The sequence below is a fragment of the Orcinus orca genome, chromosome 4 (assembly GCF_937001465.1).
Source record: "Orcinus orca chromosome 4, mOrcOrc1.1, whole genome shotgun sequence".
NCBI lineage: Eukaryota > Metazoa > Chordata > Mammalia > Artiodactyla > Delphinidae > Orcinus > Orcinus orca.
The window spans coordinates 120,176,779-120,197,333 of record NC_064562.1 but is presented as its reverse complement, the minus strand read 5'-3'; the positions used below and the strand labels follow the sequence as shown (position 1 = coordinate 120,197,333).

The 20,555-nt window shown below is 35.1% G+C and overlaps 1 long non-coding RNA gene across 2 annotated transcripts in view; it reads left to right on the top strand.

Annotated features, from left to right (window-relative positions):
- Window positions 1–11,682, top strand: part of LOC125964318 (uncharacterized) — a 34,924-nt gene extending 23,242 nt beyond the window's left edge. For both annotated transcript variants that reach the window (XR_007477240.1, XR_007477239.1), the window contains one exon: window positions 11,620–11,682. This is a non-coding gene — a long non-coding RNA (uncharacterized LOC125964318). The remainder of the gene's footprint in view (window positions 1–11,619) is intronic.
- Window positions 11,683–20,555: the final 8,873 nt, after the last annotated feature.

Here is a 20,555-nt window from a genome sequence, read left to right as displayed (position 1 = left end):
TTATCACAAATGGATGTTGAAATTTATTAAAACCTTTTTCTCCATGTATAAAGATGATCATATGTATTTTTTCCTTTAGTCTCTTAATACAGTGAATTATGGTGTTTGATTTTTAACTATTGTACCAGGTTTACATTCCTGGAAAAAGCACCTACTTGGCCATGATATATTATCCTTTTTATATATTAGTGGATTTAATTTGCTAATGCCTGTATTTATAAGGTTTATTGGTCTACAGTCTTCTTTTCCTGTTATGCCTGTTTGGTTCAGGAATTAGGGTATGCGTGCCTCACAAAATGAGTTGTGAGTTGTTATCTCCTATTTTCTGGAAGAGATTGTACAGAATTGTAATTATTTGTCCTTAAATGTTTAGTAGAATTCAGTGGTGAAAGCATGTTCTGGATCTTGCTCTTTTCTTTTTCTTAAGATTTTAAACTTCAGTAGAAAAGGTTATCTATTTCTTCTCAAGTGAGTTTTGATAGTTGGTGTCTTATAGAAATTGGCCTATTTTATCTATGTTTTTGAATGTGTGCATATAGATTTTTCTAGTATTCTCTTTTAAGGTCTATGGAGTCTATAATAATATCACCTCTTTACTTCTGATATTTGTAATTTTTATTTTCTCTCTCTTTTTTCCCTTTAAAAGTCTGGTTACAGGTTTATCAGTTTTATTGATTTTTACAGTATTAATTTTTGTTTTCATTGTTCTTTTTTCTATTTTTTTAATTTCATTGATTTCTGCTATTAACTTTAATATTTACTTCCTTCTGCTTAATTTGTGGTTAGCATGCTCCTCTTTTTTCTACTTTCTTAAAGTGGAAACCTAGATTACTGACTGAGAACTTTCTACTTTTCTAATATAGCATTTAATACTATAAAGTTCCCTGTAAGTATTGTTTTAGCTGCATCCTGCAAATTTTGCTATGTTGTGTTTTCATTTTCAGTCAGTTCAAAATATATTCTAATTTCTCTTGAGATTTCTTCTTTGACCCATGTGCTACATAGAATTATATTGTTTAATTTCCAAATACTTTAGAATTTTCTATGTATCTTTCTGTTATTGACTGCTTCTTTAGTTCCATAATGATCTGAGAACATACTTTGTATGAATTTCCAATGTGGAATTGAAAAATGTGTGTATAAACACATTTGTATCTATATTATGGTGCTATTGTTGGTAGAGTGTTGAGGACTCTCAAGGTTCCATCACCAGACAATCTTCTATTCTCATTCTTATGCAGACCCCTGGCTACAACTATCATATACATTTTGAGAACTGTATCTCTGCAGGATAGATACCTATTTTTTGTCCAGGCTTTTGTGTACACTCAAATATTTATTGCACTTCTTTTCTTGGAAGTCACAAATGCTCTTCAAATTTAATAGGTCTCCAAATTATTTATAACAAATCTACTCTTCTTATTTTGATGAGTATTATTTTCATTATCTACCCAGTTGCCCAATCCAGAAATATGTGGTTCATCCTTGACTCCTTCCTTACTTATCTCCCATTCCAATAGGTCATCAAATCCACCAATTTTCTCTTCATCACCATAAACAGTCTTTCTTATTTCTTACCCTGATTTTTCAGTAGTATCCTAATAGTTCCTGTCCCCAGACTTCAATTTCATCCAATTTAGTCTCCATAACATTATTGATCTATTTGAAACATAAATTTAACAATTGCCTTTCACCCATCTCTCCTTAAATTTTTCTGATTTTTGCTTGCCTTACTGTTGTTAGAATAAGCAAACACTTTAGCCTAGCACAGTAGGTTGTTCATAATCCAGTTCTTCCCTGCTTTATGTCAGTTTTATCGAGACTATTCCAGTCTGCTTCCACCTTAAATTTTGACCACACCGAACTACTAGCAAAACCTTTCCTACCCTCATCTGAAATAATTTCATCTTGTACATTACTTTTGCTCCATAAATTTATGTTTTATCACTTAATATATCACTATAATTGTTTGCTATTTTGTGTATCTCCCCTATTAGATTATGAGATCTTTCAATTTAGGGAATGTAATTTCATCATCTACACATCACTTCCTTATACCCAGCAGAGTATCTGACTCATAATAAATACTTAATAAATCTTGCTTTGAATGAATGACTAAATGAATGATTTATTGAGTAAAAGAATAAGCAATTGAGCCAGGACTGGAAACCACATATCCTACTTCCAAGTAACACACTGACTTTATTTTCAGTAGAACAATAGTTACTTATTGCCTTGTATACCATTTCAGTAAAGGATAAGTCTTACTTTATAAATGGGTAAAATAATATTTGCTCTTTGATTTTACTTTTTTAACCATGTTCCAATGTCTTGAATATTCTGCACATATACTCAGGTCTAGTATTTTTAAATGGATGTAACTGATGGCTAATGCATTGCTTTGCAATTGCTCCCATAGGAGCTTGGCTACCATTTTTACGCCATCTCACAGTCTCACATTATCTTGCTACAACACACTTCCATCTGTTTCTTTCATCACTAACTAGAAGAGCTTAGTGTTATCTGTAACTCATGAGCTCCCTCCAGTTAATTTATAAAAGGTTAAATAAAAATTGTCCGAGTTCAGGTTAAATAACAAAAGTCTTTATTTTTATTTTATTTATTTATATTTTTGGCTGCTCCATGCGGCATGCATGCAGGATCTTAGTTCCCCCACCAGGGATTGATGGAACCCACACCCCCTGCATTGGACCACCAGGGAAGTCCCAACAAAAGTCTTTAACTACTCTTTATTTTGTAAATCTCAACTAGTTTCCAATCTGTATGATAGTACTCTTAACCTTTGGGGCAGAGCTTTGCCAAAAATACTTTGAATATTTAACTACATTAAACTCAATGTTTTTTTTTCCCTTATATAAGAGCCTGGTTTTACCCTTTAACATCTGTAAAGCTTTAGCCAATAATAAAGTCTCCTTACAGACATTGAATTGATGTGGCATGGTAAAGCTGTAGAATTTAACAAATAGATGCATTGGTTATTCAGGAAGTCCAATGAAATGTGGTATGTGGGTATACTATCAAGGAATTTAGATTTTTTTTATATAAATGTTTTGAAATATTGCCTCTTTAGGTCTGATTACGGTAGATTAAGTGGTGGATTAAGGATGGATTACGGTGGTCTGTAAGGCATCAGGGCAATTCACTAGGCACAGAGGTTAGCATGTAGTAAGCTCGTAATAGATGCTAACCTTTATAACTATTCTTTTTTCTTTAAATTTACTCTTCAGGAAGCTGTAAAAATGAATGCATTAATTTCTGTAAAATCGTTAGTAATCCTAGAAAACATTTTAAAAATGAGATTCTGCTGTTGTTTGGTTCTTGTTAGTGATATGTCTTTTGGTTTTGGATTGTATTCTATAATCTAGATTGTGAATATCAAAAGGATTATTTGGTCTCAAAAGAGGACTGTTTTGGGAGCCCTGTTCGTGGCCTTCCTATTTATTTCTACCTCCAACTCAACATTCTCAACATGAATTATAAGAAATACGAGAGTTTAATATTAACTGTTATGATTTTATTTTTCCTTCTCATCCCTTTTCTTACTGAGAAGAGAATTATGTGCATAATGTCCCCCTTCCTGAATGAGGAGGATAAATGAAATGACGTATTTTCATTCATTGAATATGGCACATTTCCTCTTAAGGATTAAGTTAATTTCCTCTTCAAAATGTCCCTCTCCACCATCTCATGGTGTTCCCCTAATTTCAGATGCTCATTCACAGAACAGGACAATATTCTGCATGGAATAACAAAAACGAAATGTAACAAAGGTGGAAAATCAGATCTGGCATTTGGGAGACAGTTCTAATGTGGCACAAATTCTCACATTCTAAGACGGCTGCAAAGTTAATAGACTTATTGCATGTCCTGTGGCACCCTGGTACAGAAAGAACTGATAAGGAAACAAGTTAGCTGAAACAGAGTTAAGACACCTCCTTTGTAGTGATTGATTAAAATTTGGTTCACCTTATATTATTTGTGACTGATGCAAAACAAGGAGTCAAACCAATTAAGGTCGTTAAAGAGCCCAGAGAACTTTACTCCAAAAATCATGTTTACCATTGCTTCCAACTTAAAAACATTGTTCTCTGTTCACCTGAAATTTCCACTTCACTCACCCTATTCCTTGAATAGAAAACCTCAGAATGCTTTCTCATGATTAACCTTGCTTTGCTCTCTTTCCTATCCTATCTGCTCTCCTCACTGTACCCCACACCAGCAGATCTTTTTAACATCAGCTTCATTTAATTATCAGTTTAGCACCTTCTCGTAAGATGATCATCTGCTGAGAAAACCATCATCTCCCCAGCTCTGTTCCCTTTACCTACGGGAATCACTTTCACAGGTATTCTGCAACAACAGGATGACAAGTGATGGTCCTGGTTCTGACCCTTCAAGCTATATCCCTCACCTCTTTTCTTCACTATGCATGCAATTCATGCGCATTAGGACCTGTTAAAAGAAATGCAGTACATCGGGAGGGAGTAGCCTTACTGTCCTCTACAGTGATCAGGGAACACCCAAAAGAAGTGCTTCAGTCAGTGCTGGCACCACTTTTAAAAGGGGACATTGTCAAACACGAAGTAACCAGTAGAAGGTGTTCAGGTTACTCAGGAGTATTAAAAAGATATCAGAAGATAGTTGGAGGGCTCTTCAATACGGAAAGGAGATTTCAGGAAGGTCATGTGTACTGCTTTTCCATACTTGAAGGGATTAAATTTATTCTGCATTTCCTTAGAGGTCCAGACCGAGTCAGTGGGTGAAGATTATGTGGAGACCCTCGTAACTCAATTTAAGGAAGTAAATCCTATTGACTCAACTTTTACCGCATATTCTGCTCTTTCCACTTCCCTTCCCCAGGCCAAGACACCACCATCACTCACACCAACTGCATCAGTAAACTTCCTGGTCTGGTCTTTCTGCTTCTACTCTTTTTGTCACTCTAATCCACCCTCTAAAGAGCAGCCAGAGAGAGATTTTTTTTTTTTTTTTTTGCGGTATGCGGGCCTCTCGCTGCTGTGGCCTTTCCCGCTGCGGAGCACAGGCTCCGGATGCGCAGGCTCAGCGGCATGGCTCATGGGCCCAGCAGCTCCGCGGTGTGTGGGATCTTCCCAGACCGGGGCACGAACCCGTGTCCCCTGCATCCGCAGGCGGACTCTCAACCACTGCGCCACCAGGGGAGCCCCAGAGAGAGATTTTTAAAAACAAAATCATGTTGTGCATTTTCTGCCTAAACCCATTCTAGTATCTTCTTACTTAGTATGAAAGTATACAATTCAAGTTCTTTTCCATTGCCTCCAAGGCCCTAAATGACACAGTCCCTGCCTACTACCTTTTGCCCTCTTCTTCCCTGTTGTTTCCGCCATACTGGCCATTATTCTTCTCTAGTAATATGCCAGACTCCTTCCCAATTTCAGACCTTTGCGCTGGCTGTGGCCCCTAATGCTCCCACTGCTGACTCCTGATTGTTATTTAGCATCAACTTAAATGTCACCTTCTAACAGAGACCTTACTCAAGCCAAAGGAACTCTCCCTTGTCGTTGTAATTTATCTTTATTTTACTTTTCCCCATAACCATGATCACTCCCTGAAATCATCCATTCTACTTACTTGTCTCCTAACTACAGTATTAGATTCATGAGAGCAGAACTTTGTTTTAATCACTACCACTCCTAGGACAATGTCTGACCCATGACAGAGGATCAGTAAAACTTTGTTGGTCTTGGTTACCTCTCCAGCCCCTAATACTCTAAGATTCCATGATTTGAGGTCTCATTATTCCTTTTTTTTTTTTTTTTGGCCTTGCTGCGCAGCATGTGGGATCCTAGTTCCCCGACCAGGGATTGAACCTGTGCTCCCTGCAGTGGAAGTGCAGAGTCTTAACCACTGGACCACCAGGGAAGTCCTAGGTCTCATCATTCTTAATTTCATCATATCCGAAAACAACTTCAGTGCAGCTTATTCCTTAAGTGAATGCTTATTTATATTTAAATATTGTATCTGCAGCATATTTTATCTACCACATGATAGCACAGTAGTTGAAAGTGTGATCCTGGAGTCCCTTGGACTGTGTGAATTTCCAAGACTAGATTCTAACTAGATTCTGTCGAGTAACATTGCAATAGTTATTTAGACTCTATATTTTAAATATTTTCATATACAAATTGGGGATAATAAGAGTGCCGCCTCATAGTGTGTTTGACTAAGTAAACAAGACATATGTAGAGTACGTAGCACAGTACGTGACATGGGCTACATTTTCAAATATTAGCTATTCGTGGTAGTAGCAGTTTTAATGTTTTTACACAATTGTGCACCTGTCAAGTAGGTCCTTTTATATGAGAATAAGTCAGTACCAAGGTGAATTGAATAATGGCCAAGAATTTAAGTATGTCTTTAAAGTTGTTCAGTCCAGAAAAAGAAAGGTATACCACTTGTCAATGCCATCCTTTCTAACCTTACATGTTTATTTTGACAGGTGATAAGTTTTCTGATTACTTCAGAGAGAAAGGGGGGGGGGAAGATTTGTTAAGAGTATTTCCATCTTTTAACCCTTATGTAACTCAGGAATATTCTCATTCTAAGAGATCCTGGTGCAAAAATAAGATTTTAGCATGATGATAAACAACTGTACTCATATTGTATATATATATTCTAACTATTTTCACTTGTATGTGTTATTTTTATGATAAAAAGGAAAAATACACTGATTTTTAATATGAAAGTGAGATAATTTAAAAATACCAGTAACTACGTAATCAACGTTCTTTAGCAAGAGAAATGAACCCTGCATGTTCTTGTCTGCATTCATAAGAGCATATAGAAGTCAATACAAGACATACATAATTATGCATATCTACTAACTGTTACAATTTACCTTAACTATTAATTCTTCTTCATTCATATGAATAATTAGAATTAGCTCTATTTTCAGTTTTTTAAAGTGTTTTTGAGAACTAGCTCATTTCTAAGGACTAAATACGTTTAATCTATGCTTTTTCATCAATGAGATTGTTCTGCTTTCTATTTTTCTTTGTACAACATATTAAGTAGCCAACCCACAGTTTGTACTTCATGACTACCCCTAACTCTTGTCAAGGAATAGCAAATTATAGTCCTGTCAACACATATTAGCAACTGTGGACAATCTTTAGCTACCTATAGATTTCATGCATATTCATATTCTTAATATTATAAATATAATGTTTGGTTGAAAAGTACATTGGTTCCATCCTATTTAGTAAAGCTCTCTCCTTTACTAAAGAATAGGTGATTATTCAGTTTATCCTGTACATTGTATTTTTTTAGCATGGTAACTATGATTTCCTTAGCAAGGTAAATTTCCTTTGACTTGTGAGAAAAGTAAATTAGAAAATGAACCAAATTATTTTCAATAGCAACTCAAGGAAACATGCTTGCAGGAGTTTCAACAAGTGCCCTGTTAGTTAAAAGAAAATGATGTGTGGGCTGAGTATCTAACTAAGCTCCTAATTTCTCTGCACATATTTATCATTAACCTATAAACCTAACTACTCATTTTCACATCTGGGTGTACACTGTGGTTATTATTACAGAATCAGGTATTTCACCAGACATACTTTTTTAGCACACAGCAAACATAGTGTGTTTGACTCTTTCATCCAACTCTCAACAACTAATGCTTAAGTCAAGTATGCATTTTCCAAAATTTAATGAAACTACTATCAAAATAGAATGTCAAGGTGCCAGCTGTCTCCTGTTTGGCTTTCTGGAGATTTATTTATTGATTAAGTGGCTTGCATCTCTACAAGGCCACCACTCACTTTTCTAAGGCCTTGACCACAGACCAATCTATTGCTTGGCTGTTAAATTTTCAGCAGGCAGTGTCTACTTGAATATAATCTACCAAAAGTTCAGTCTTCTGATATAAGCCACAATCAATCAGTGGATAGATACTTAACCCTCCCAGAACTCAACCTAGAGGAAACAATTCTTCTCATGCTCAAGGAGTCATAACAATAGCTGAGAAATGCTTCAGGGAGAGCCGAATATGCCTATTGATGGGTTATTTAAGCTTTGACTAAGTAGGAGTTTTATGTTGTGGATACTCATGAACCATGCTTTACAATTTTCCTAGTAGGATATATTGCATATGTGATGATCCAACTACATGTGGAAGTTTCCTTTGTATGTGAGGGATTCTGGCAGTGACACCTACCACTCTTGATAGACAGGAAGCTCTTGATGATAGGACTCTAGGAGGATTTTTCCCTCCTTCTTGGCTACATAGGCATTTCTCCCTTGTCTATACACTCCCTTTGGAGTATCTTTATTTTGAACAATGGCAAGCATTTGGGATATAATTAACTGGGGTTACAGGATTAGGGTTAAGGAATTGAAGTGGTCTGTGAGTTGGTGATGATGGCCTTCCTCTAGGGGCACATATACCCTTCTTCTTTGTACTAATGAAGAAGTATGCAATGGGTACTGCCATTTCTTCTAAGCCTAGGATCTCAGTGATGTCACTTCAACTTCTCAAGCCAGGTAATAAAAGATGTGGTAATGGAAGGGAATGGAGGGAACTCAGAGAGAGAGAAACAAAAGGATAAAGGCTATGCTGTACACAAAGCCCGGAGAAGAAATTTGTAGACTTTTATCACGATTTCAAAATAATAACACTTACCATTTACCAAGAAGACAATATATCATAGCTGAAATATTGTAAGAAGGAAAGAAATTTGGTACGCTAAACAGTGCAAATGTATACAAGTGACAACACGAACAGTCACTTGTTCGTGGATGGGCAGACAGAATGGGAAGTAGATAGAGGTGGCATGATGACAATGTCATCCATGATGAATAGTATTCAAGTGCTTATTTGTGTTTTTTCCCATATTGATAAAACAACTGTCATTTTGTACTGAATTTCAATTAAGGGTGCAATCTAGAATGATGAAGGTAAGGCAACTGGTCATGGTTACATGCTTTAAGTTGGGTGAATAGACACAGATGGCATCAGATACCACTGACATGTTGAATATTTGGGACATCTGTGTCATTAATCATGATTATTTTTTCCATTAATGCATTAGGAAGAAATAAGACATTTTCTTTCTAAAAGAAGTCTATCGAACAGAGATTATTTATAGACATTCACATGGAATATCTGACACACAACAGGATAAAAGCAATGGTACATTCAACTAAGTATAAATCTGTGAGTAGATGAAGTTAGATGCCTTGGAAACAAAGTAACAGATTATGCAGAAGAAATGTAGTCAAATATACAGGGGTGGGATAGTTGGAGTGAGGTATCACACCTACATAGCTGAAAAGCTGAACACTATGGGTAGCAGCTAATTTGCAAAAGGACACACACATAATGGTAAGGGAAACGTCAGGTTCCTACAGAGGTACCATGTTGAAAGATAATATCCGCAATCCAAATCTGAGCACCATGATTCTAATCAATTGTCTTCCAGAGTTTCCAGTGCCCGGTTCTGGAGGGATATATTATATCCCTCTGTGCTGAAAGTCCGTGGAATATTTTTGTCTCTCATTTTGAGCATACTGACATACATACCAAGAAAAGGCCATTTTAATATCATTATCAATTAGCATAATCAATAAGTCACAGAAAGAGTACAATTCTGAGCATTCTGTTAAATTGGTTGAATAGATGTGGCACTGCCTTATATACATATCTTTGTGCGAGACTTGGTATCTGGGAGATAAAAGGGTGGGAGGTATGGGGAGGAGGTCAATGAGACCAGTGAGAGTCCTGGATCAAGCTGGAACTAAATTGATTAGCAAGAGGGCAAATAAGGAAACAGGACTGATATGTGTTAAATGTATGCTGTGTGCTACACTTTGTCATGTATTCTACATAATCTATCTTAATACATAAAAAAGCCATTTTAACCCTTTATTCCTACACTAGTCTTAAAGCTGCTCTGAAGTATCACCTGATAATGTCTTCTCTGCCCTTTAAGCTGTGCTGAAAGTCCCTGCAATTTTAAAGTCTGTCATTTTGAACATACCCCCCCCAAAAATATTTAATGACCATCGTCACTAATTAGCACTCACCAAATATTCACAGAAAAAGTACCAGTGTGAACATTCTGTTAAATTGGTTGAATAGGGCTGGCACTGCCTTACAGGCAGTTTAAAAATAAATTTTATAGCTATGTTCTAATTAAGAAAGTAATATATAATAGTATAAAAAACTGGAAAATACTGAGAAGCATAAAGAAGAAAGTAAAAGTCATCCAGAAGACTCTCACCTATATTTGACCATTATTTATAATATTTGACCAAAATTTGACCAGTATTTATATATTAGTACATTTCTATTCCTCTTCATATAAACATGCACATTTTAGCATAGTTGAGAGCATACGATACATAAAGTGCTATATTTTACTTTTTCATTGCCCTTTACTTTTAAATAATTTCTTGTATTAAGAACTTCATAAAACATAATTTTGATGCTTATATATTTTGTGTACTATAAATTATTGAACCATTCATAGGATACTATTTTTTCCTAATTCTTTATTGTTTCAAATAGTACTGTGGCAACTGTCTTCCCTCCTCTTTATTTGTTCTTTCAACAAATTGTTAGCAAATGCATTTTATGTGTCAGGTACCTTATGCCAGGCACTGTGCTGGGCTTTGGAGGTACCAAAGTGAATAAATGAGGAGGATAGCCTATAAACACAAACAAGTAAACTAAAGTATGATAAATGCTAACATAATATTGATATAAATCTATGTTTACATTTCTAATCATGTATTACTGGGTCAGTGTGAAAAAACATTTTGAAGACTTTAGCTGTGTGCTGCCTAATGGTTTTCCAGAATGATTCTCTCAATTCACAAATGCATTGGGAGTGTGTTAAGATAACATTTCTCACCAAACCACTATTAGCATATTATTAACATTTGATAAATATTTGATAATTTTATAAGTAAAAATATTTCCTAATTGACTTATTTCTCATCTCCTTATTAGTGAGGTTAAAGCATATTTTCATATGCTAGTCAGCTTTTTCTATATCTTTATGAACTATTAGTCCATTATCTTTTCATATTATCTCATTGCAGCATTAGTATTTTTCTTATCCATATGTATGTTCTCTTTACACAGGGAAGTTATTTACCTTTTTTGTGATATGATTTTAGTAAATATTCATACTCAATTTTTATGCCCTTAAATTTTATTTATATTTTTGCTATGCATTAAATTTAAAAATGTACATGTTTATTTTGATATTTTATTTTGTGATTTATTTCCACATAGAATTATATATTTTCTCACAAGCATTTAGTTGAAGGATGTATTTAAGTGTTTCTCATTCATATATAACTTTTTTTTTTCCAGTTGTAAAGACAGTTTCTCATCTAGGTCACCATGAGATACAGAGGGTTTATTGACTGGTACTAGAATGGGTCAAGGGAGATATCAGGAATGTAGGGAGCTCTGGCAATCTGCTGGTTCTAAGCATCTCCTTCTGGTGGAATTTCAAGTATCTCCAAGTATAAATTCCCCCCTGTAACTTGGCCTCGTCATGATCCCACATGACCTCCACTTACTTCATTCTCTCTCTCTTTATATAGACTGTTCACATTTGCTGACTGAAGCTCTCCATGTTTGCCTATTCAGATTCCAAAGACCATGGCCCACTTCATCTTTATATACCAGATCTCAATCTAAATAAATTGCTGGTCAATATATAGATTGGCTGTTCTTGTGTTGGGGTCCACCCTTTGACTACTCAGCTGGGACGAATAGGAAACGAGTGTAGTGCCAGTGAGTCAAATTGAACAAGATTTGTCTGTGGGCTGGCCGGTATCCCTTACAATGGATTGTGGGTGTTGGAAGTCCTGTGATTGACACTGCTGTCAAAAAACAGTTGCAGGTAGAATGTAATTGAGCATTCAGGAGATGATAGTCCTAATCTCAGCTCTGCTGCCGACCGGCTCTGAGTCCTTATTCAAATCTCTTAACCTTTCATAAAGCACAGTTTACTCATCTGAAAAGTGTCATAATTCTATAGTCTTTAAGGTTCACTCCAATTCCAAAATTATCTACAGTTCTTTTATACAGTATTTGACCATCTGAAAAAAAAAAAAAAAAAAGGAAAGCAGTTCTCTCTATTCTGTAAAGCTGCTGACTTTGATGAGTAATCAAAGCACTAGTGAGTATTAGCATCACTTAGCTGTGAACTGAATGAAGCAACATATTTCAGAATATTCAAGTCTTGAGGTAGTTTAGAGAACTGATATTCAGGAGGAATAAATATGCAGAGTCTTTGGTTGATTACAAGGTAGTTCAGTTAATAATATGGTGTGAGCAACCCATTTATTATTTTATTTATTTCTTTTGAACTCAATAATAAAATCTCCTAAATTCCTGCAGAGAACAATCGGCACAAAATGCTCCTCGAACTACCAAACCTAACAACACTTAAAACACAAAATCAGTAATGTCAACAGAAAAACTTTTAAGGGCAGGTTTGTTATTTAGGGATGATCAATGCTAGCTGCCATAAGAACCCCCAAATCTCAGTAACTTAGTAAAGTAAGTGTTTATTTCTGGATTATATCACAGTTTGGATATTTGATGTGTGGCCTTTTGCATGATGATTAAAGGATCCTAGCCCTCTCCATCTGTGGCACTGCTGTCCTCTAGGCCTTCTTCAAAGTTCTCCATAGGTTTCTCTGCTTTGAACTGGCAACAAGCAAAGAGTGAGTGAGTGGAGCTCTTGGTCAGCCCTGGAAGAGGTATAGAATACTTCCACTCATGTTCTTCCAACAGGAGGCAGGAGCACAACCCTACCCTGAACGCAAGGGACTTTGGGCAACAGAGTCTTCCTATGTGCCAGGGGAGGAAGCAAGACTGATAACGTCTAGCCAGTCGGCCACAAAGGGTGAAACGTGAACTATATGCTAAAATGAATACTCAAGGGGCCACACAAAATGAAGTTTCTATCTTATGGCTGCACCAATAATAATGAAATTGTCTGAAGCAAATTTACTTCCTAGAAACTGAAAATAAATTTTTATATAGAAATAAAAATAATTTACCAAGATAGTTTTGGGGAATTCTTATCGATCAGGGAAAAATGTTGATAAAGTTTACATCAGGTGATGACATTTAGCTCAGATTTTGGTGATATTCTTCCCAAAGTAAATTTTTTCATGAATTCTTTACTATGGAATTTTAGATCTCAGGCACATTGATGTAAGGTGACTGCCAACAACACTGGCAATGTCTAGGAGGAAGTGTTTTCATATTGGTAGAGATACACATTATAACAAAAGGCTCAGTAGGAGAGTCTGGATTTTTACATGATATTATTTTGTACACAGATGTCATTCACCTTTTTACAGTTTTTGTTCTTAGTTTCACATAAGAAAACAAACAATAAACTGTATTTATTTTATCTTCTAACTTCATTGATCTTGGTATCCTGAATTACTCCTCATACTTGGTTTTTCCGTCTCCTTTCTACTCATCCTTCATCCATACCCCTAAACAGAGTATTTTCCCCTGTTTCTACTATCTTATTCTTTCTTTATGAATTTTTTTAAGGCTTCCAGTAGACTCCTTAGCATCTTTTCCTTAAGCTATATCCCTATTCCCAGTACTTTTGTGACTTGTCTATCAGTTACACTTACCCAATGATTCAGAGTATATTAAAAAAAATAGAACTTTAATTACTGTTAATTAGATGATCTATATACATTCTGTCATGCACAGAAAAATAATATTGTTGTTTTGAATATGGGAGTAATTTCTGCCACATTCAGTTGTGTTGTGCAATGCCATGTTAACCAACAAAAGAAACCAGTGCTAAAATTCTAATCTGAAATGATTTTGATTTTTTATAGTGTTTTGTTTTCTGGCTGATTGATCAATATATGTATATTTAAATTTAAGGTTCCCTAGATTCAATTGTTTGGGGCATGAAGGTGACATTCTTTTCATTTCATATGTGTGACATAATTCTTTTCCTCAAATAGATAGCATAGAAGCAGTATCTTGCATCTTTTTCCTTTCAGATACAACCATTGCCTTGTCAGAAAAGCAGAATATAAAGCTTATTCTCCATCATCTTGGTTAGAAACCCATTTATCAATAAATAGTCTTCCTTAAGTTGTCTTCATTTTGTCACAATAAACCATCAACAATTCCAAAGAATGTTGCAATTAAAATATTTTTAAAGAATCATGGTTGTTATGGATACTGCTGAATATTCTACATTGTGGAATGGTACATTATTGTGAGATCTAATATTTATCAACCCTTAACCCTATTAAGGCCTTATTAGGAAAAATATGAAATTTACATTTCAGTTTCAGTTCCACAATTCTGAATAACAGCACCAGGTAACAGCTCCTAATGGAGTCATTTTGAATTGAACATTTAGTAAAAGAGAATTATCAGTATAAAATTGAAGTTTTGCAATATCAATAATTAAATCCACTGGCTTATCCCCTCTTGTGGTAATAAAACATTACTGTAACCGTTTTTACAATTGATCTACACTAACTGAATACCTACTAAATACAAAACATTGTTTATTTTGCCTATAAAAAATGGGCATAAGCTGATTATTTTTCAGCTTATGGAAAGACAACCTAGATATGAAAAGAGCTGGGTAGAAGGACAACAGAATTTTGAGGAGGAACTTTAAGTTGTAATTCCTACCTTTACTCACATTGTGCTGCATGGATTATTGTCTACAGTAAGAAAAAAAAAAATAGTACCACCAGCCCAGCACCAGTGACAGATGGTGGGAAAATAGCAGAATGGAATTCGTGCTTAGCTGGGGTAGAAGGTAAATAACAACAGATTTTCAGGCATTTTGACTGGCTCCTGAGAATCCCCTCTTCCCCACTATCCCTGCCAGGACCAGACAGGAGGAAAGGAGGATCCCCCAAGAGTAGAGTTGCTGACTGTGGGGAGAGATATGCAAAGAGTGGTTCAGCTCAGATTGTAAAGTTAGAAAATCTCAAACTTGAGGTGAATCCCTCCACCTAATACCACATAATGGAGAGTTAGTGGACCAAAAACTTAATATAAACAAAAAGTTAAGTATAAGGCAAGCATAATCAGCATTCTCAAAGAGATAAAGGAGAATATTGGAAAAGAGAAGCAGAATAACATTTTAAAGAAAAAAATAAAGTATTCAGTAGAAGTTTAATTCTCATTAAAACATGAGAATGAGTACAACTGGTTAACAAATTAGTGACTTTAAAGATTAAGTTGAGGAATTCAAAAAAGTTATCAGGAAGGGACAAAGAAAAACAATAGTAAAACAAATTAGGGATGTGAAGGAAGAGTGTGCAAGTGTTAACTTCCACATTAAAGGTTTTCCAGAAAACCAATTGGAAAAAGAAATGGCTGGGAGGATATATTTGAAGAAATAATGACCTAGAATTTCTAAGAATTAAAGAGAGATAAACATTGACAAGTTTCACAGTAAACATTGACAAGTTTCATAGTACCACAGCTTTAGGACAACAAAAAATACAAACAGGGCTTCCCTGGTGGTGCAGTGGTTGAGAGTCCGCCTGGTGATTCAAGGGACATGGGTTTGTGCCCCAGTCCGGGAAGATCCCACATGCCACGGAGCGGCTAGGCCCGTGAGCCATGGCTGCTGAACCTGCACATCCGGAGCCTGTGCTCTGCAACAGGAGAGGCCACGACAGTGAGAGGCCCGCATACCGCAAAAAATTAAAAAATAAAATAAAAATAAGAAACTTGATATGTCCAATGGAAGGTATGAAAGGAGAATTAATGTATAGAAAATATGTAATAGAAAGAAATCAATAAAATATGAAGATAGAAATGAGTGCTAGCAACAGTTGTAATAAATGTAAATGTGTTAAATTCACTGACAAAACAGATCTTTAGAATGAATTAGAAAAACATCATCCAACAATATACAAAATATAAAAGAAACACTTCAAATAAAAGATAGTGAAAATTGAGAATAAAAATGGGGCTTAAAATTACAAAAAAAATGTATTAGGTTATTAGAACCAAGCCTCTCATTGTAGACAACTAACAAACGCATTAAATATTAAAATTATTTTTATATTCCCAGAAGAGTTGATAAGAACAAGCCAAAATTGAAGGGAAAATAAGAACCAAGAGAAGTAAGCAAGTACAAAAGCTATTTGGACTAAAATCTGGCAAGTTTGAAATATGCCTCTACTTTAGGAACTCCACTTTTCTACTGAGGTTCTTTGTCCACACATGCAGAAATCTAGAAGTCTCTGGGAATATGGTCCCTTTTTGTACAGCCCTTGCCCAGTGGCTGGCAGATACAGGAGTATGACAGCTTAGTTTCCTTGCCTTAGACATCTGAGAAGTGTAACTTCAGAGTTCCTCTGTAGGATCAGGCTGAAGCTATGCTCTACAGGTCTTTGAGATTATACTCCTGCTTGGCTTTCTTCTCTTCCCTCTCCTGCTTCCCTTTCATATAAACATATGAGCAATGTGTGAGGTTTACAGTGAGCAAGTCTTTTATGCCTAAAACAGCTGTGTGTGTATTTGGTGGTATATTTGGGAAATGAGAAAACAGAGAGAAGGTAGGGATTGTTAAAGGAACAATTGTGTCACTGGGCATAAGATTGAAAAATTAAGCTGGGACTGAGTTTTGCAGCATCATTAACACTAAACTAAGTAGATTCAATTATTCTCCAGGTAATGGGAAGTCAGTGAAGGCTTTTTAAGAATAGGAGTGATGTGATAAGTTCTATATTTTACAGCAAAATTGTTGAAACCATGAAAGATAGCATGCAAGTTTTTACTGGAGTCCAAAGAAAAAATGATGAGGAATTGAACTGAGTCAGAGAATAAAGAGGAGTGGATGAATGAGAGACAAATTTTAGAGATACAATTTACAAGACAAGTTTACCATTTACATGTGAGAAAGGGCAGGGGGAAGAGTTAGAAATGACTTCAAAATCCTTCATTTTTTAATTTAGGTAGCTTATTTATTGATATATGGAAGGAAGAATGAGGAACAAGTTTTGACAAGAAAGATATTGAGTTGAACTTTGCATTTTTGAGATACATATTGAATAACCATGTGAAGATAAATAAAACCTGTAAAAGGGAGTCTGTGATTAGAGTTTAGAGATTGGTAAAATTTTATAAAATGAGAAAACGTGAAAGCTGAGGGGAAAATCCTGGGTAAAAACAACATGTAAGGAGTAGAAGCAAGAGTTGAGCAAAATAGACATAGCCAAGAGGAAATAGCACTAGATAAGAGGAGACTACGGTAGTATCATAAAAACAAATGAGAAAAGGGTGGAAAATATAGGGTTGTTGCTATAAAGTGTTGCAATAAGGATTGAAAATGTGCTGTTCTGCATGGCAATTAGAATGTCGTCGATAACTTTTCTTTGTACAGTTTTAAGAGAGACTTAAAAGTAAAACTAGAGACTGCTCTTTGAAGAATTTGGACTGTGAAGAGTGAGACAATGTCAAGAAATGATCTTTTTTCAAGAATGGGGATAACTAAGCATGATTAGTTATGGAAGTTAGGAGAATAAGAAGAGGCCAATGGAAAGGTGGAGGTTGAATAAATGAAACATTTGATTAGAAAATATTTTGAAAAAGGTATGGCACTGAAATTGAATTTATGTGAGCTAACGCATAAATGTTGCTCTAAAGGAGTCCATCAGCTGATTCTGAAATCCACATGTAAATTCAAGAGACCAAAAATAACCAAAGCAATCTTGAAATGGAAGAAAAAAGTTGTAAACTCAGTTCTAAAACTTACTTACAAAGCTACAGTAATCAAAAGGTGTGGTACTATCATAGACATATACATCAATGAAATAGAAATGAGGGTCCAGAAACTAACACTTACATCTGTGGTCAATTGATTCTAACAAAGATGCCAAGGCAATTCAATGGGGAAGGAGTAGTCTTTTCAATCAATAATGGTGGAACAACTAGATATCAAGATGCAAAATATTGAATCTGGACGCTTAATTCACATCATACACAAAATTTAACGCAAAATGGGCCAAAGACCTAAATGTAAGAGCCAAAATTATAAAGTTTGTAGAAGAAAACACATGAATAAATCTTTGTGACTTTGGATTATACAAAGATTTTTTTTTTTTTAGCTATGAGATGAAAAGCACAAGCAAAAAAATGAAAAAATGATTAACTGAATAGCATCAAAATTTTAGATTTTTGTGCTTCAAATGACATCATCAAAAAATTGAAAAGAGAAAATATTTGCAAATCCTGTTTTCCATGAGAACTGTATCCAGAATATATGAAACTCATTATCAAAAAAGGATTGGAAAATATTCATAAAGATATAGGAACATCTAATAAGTACATTAAAGATGTTCAGCATTATTAATCATCACAGGAATGCAAATCAAAGTCAGAGTGAGATATCACTTCACAGCTCACTATAATAGCTGTAGAAAAAAAACAGTAAAAAGTTGGTGAGGATGTGAAGAAATTGAAACCCTCAAACATTGCTGGTGGGAATGTTAACTGGTGCAGCTACATTGGAAAACAGTGTGGCAGTTCCTCAAAATATTAAATATAGAGTTACCATATGATCTACAAATCCACTTTTAAGTATTTACTCATAAGAAACATGTCTACATCAAAAGTTGTACACAGATGTTCACAGGAGCATTATGCATAATAGCCAAAAAGGGGAAACAACCCAAATTTCCAACAACTGCTGAAGGAATAAACAAAATGTGGCATATCTCTTCAGTGGAATGTTATTAGGCAATTAAAAGGAATGGAGTACTGATAACTGCTACTATTGAATGAACCTGAAAACAGTATGCTAAGTAAAGAAAGCCAGTCATAAAAGACAGTAGAGGGCATGATCCCATTTATATGAAATGTCTAGACTAGGCAATTCTATAAAGACAAAAAGCAGATTAGTGGTTGTCTGGGGTTGGCAGTGGGGAGGTTGAATAAGAGCAAATGGGAAGTGAATGCTAATGGACATAGATTTCTTTTTGAGGTAATGGAAATATCCTAAAATTAGATTGTAGTGATGATTGCATAACTCAGTAAATAAACTAAAAAAACATTGAACTTTAAATGAGTGAATATTATGGTATAATTTTATCTCATTAAGCTGTTTAGAAGGAGTCCACCCTATTGCTGCTTATCACAGAAAATGAGTTACTTAGGTTCTAGTAGAAAGGCTTTTATTATTTTGGAATTTTTCCAAAGGCTACTCTCAGTTTGGGCCATATAGTGAAGGAATTTAATACTACTGTTTAGGAAGATTGACTAAACTGTGGATCTGAGTTGTTGCTGGACTGTTCTACAGCTCTACTTTCACCATCAGAAGAATGAAACAAAAGCAATGGAACCAAATAATTTTTAGGATGAAAACTCCATATTGCCTATCATGTGTTTACAGTTTGTTGACTTGATGTTCATTATCGATTGGATTTTCTTTTGTACTTGAATTTTATCTCTGCTTCTACTCTGAGATTATGAATGAAAACTAGTATTTTTCAACTTCACTCTTAAAGGTAAATTGACCTGCAAAGATTTAAGTTTCACAACTGAGGTCAGTGCACTGATCAATCTGGCTTGGAGTGCTAGACAATAGAAAACATAGATGATAAGGTTGTGTCAATCTCATTCATGCTATTTTGATTTACTTTAAGGGCTAAATTAATATTTTTTGACAGGACAGTAAATTATCACTTTTAATTATAAACTAAGAAAACAGGATTATGTTGGATAGTCTTTTTTTAGTCTATTATAATGCATGTATTTCTAAACACAATTTTTTAAATTATTTTAAACAGGATTTAGAACTGCTCAGAGCTTAAATATCATGGCACTCAGATTCTTAAAACAGGACCACTATCCTAGGTGTTATGGACTGAATGTTTTTGTACCCCCCCAAATTCACATGTTGAAATCCTAACCCCCAATGTGATGGTATTGGGAGGTGGGGCTTTGCGGGGAGTACGGGCATGAGAGTGGAGCCCTCATGAATGGGACAAGTTCCTTATGAAAGAGACCCCTGAAAGCTTTCTAGTTCTCTTTTGCCCATGTGAGGATACAAGGAGAAGTCAGCAGTCTGCAATCTACAAGGGGGTTCTCACCAGAACCTGACCATACTGACAACTTGATCTTGGATCTCCAGTCTCCAGAACTGTAAGAAACAAATTTGTTATTTATAAGCTACCCAGTCTATGGTACATAGACAACCTGTTATAGCAGCCTGAACTGACTAGGATACTAGTCAATTCACTTGTACAAAAATTAAAAAATCAGTTTATAGTTTGTACAAATATACACCAAAGGCATCTACTTAAGATCAGATAACATACAAAAACCTTTGTTTCTCAATGGGTATTGTACTATTTGTTCATTTAGTGCAAAAGCTTGTTAATAGAAGTGTGTTTTGATCCAACTGCATTTAAATTTTCCCAGAATGTGAAAACCTTTGTTATAAGATGCTTAGGAAAAAAAGCACTCAAAAGCAAAGTTTAGATCTCTGATAAAATTCAGAGTCAAA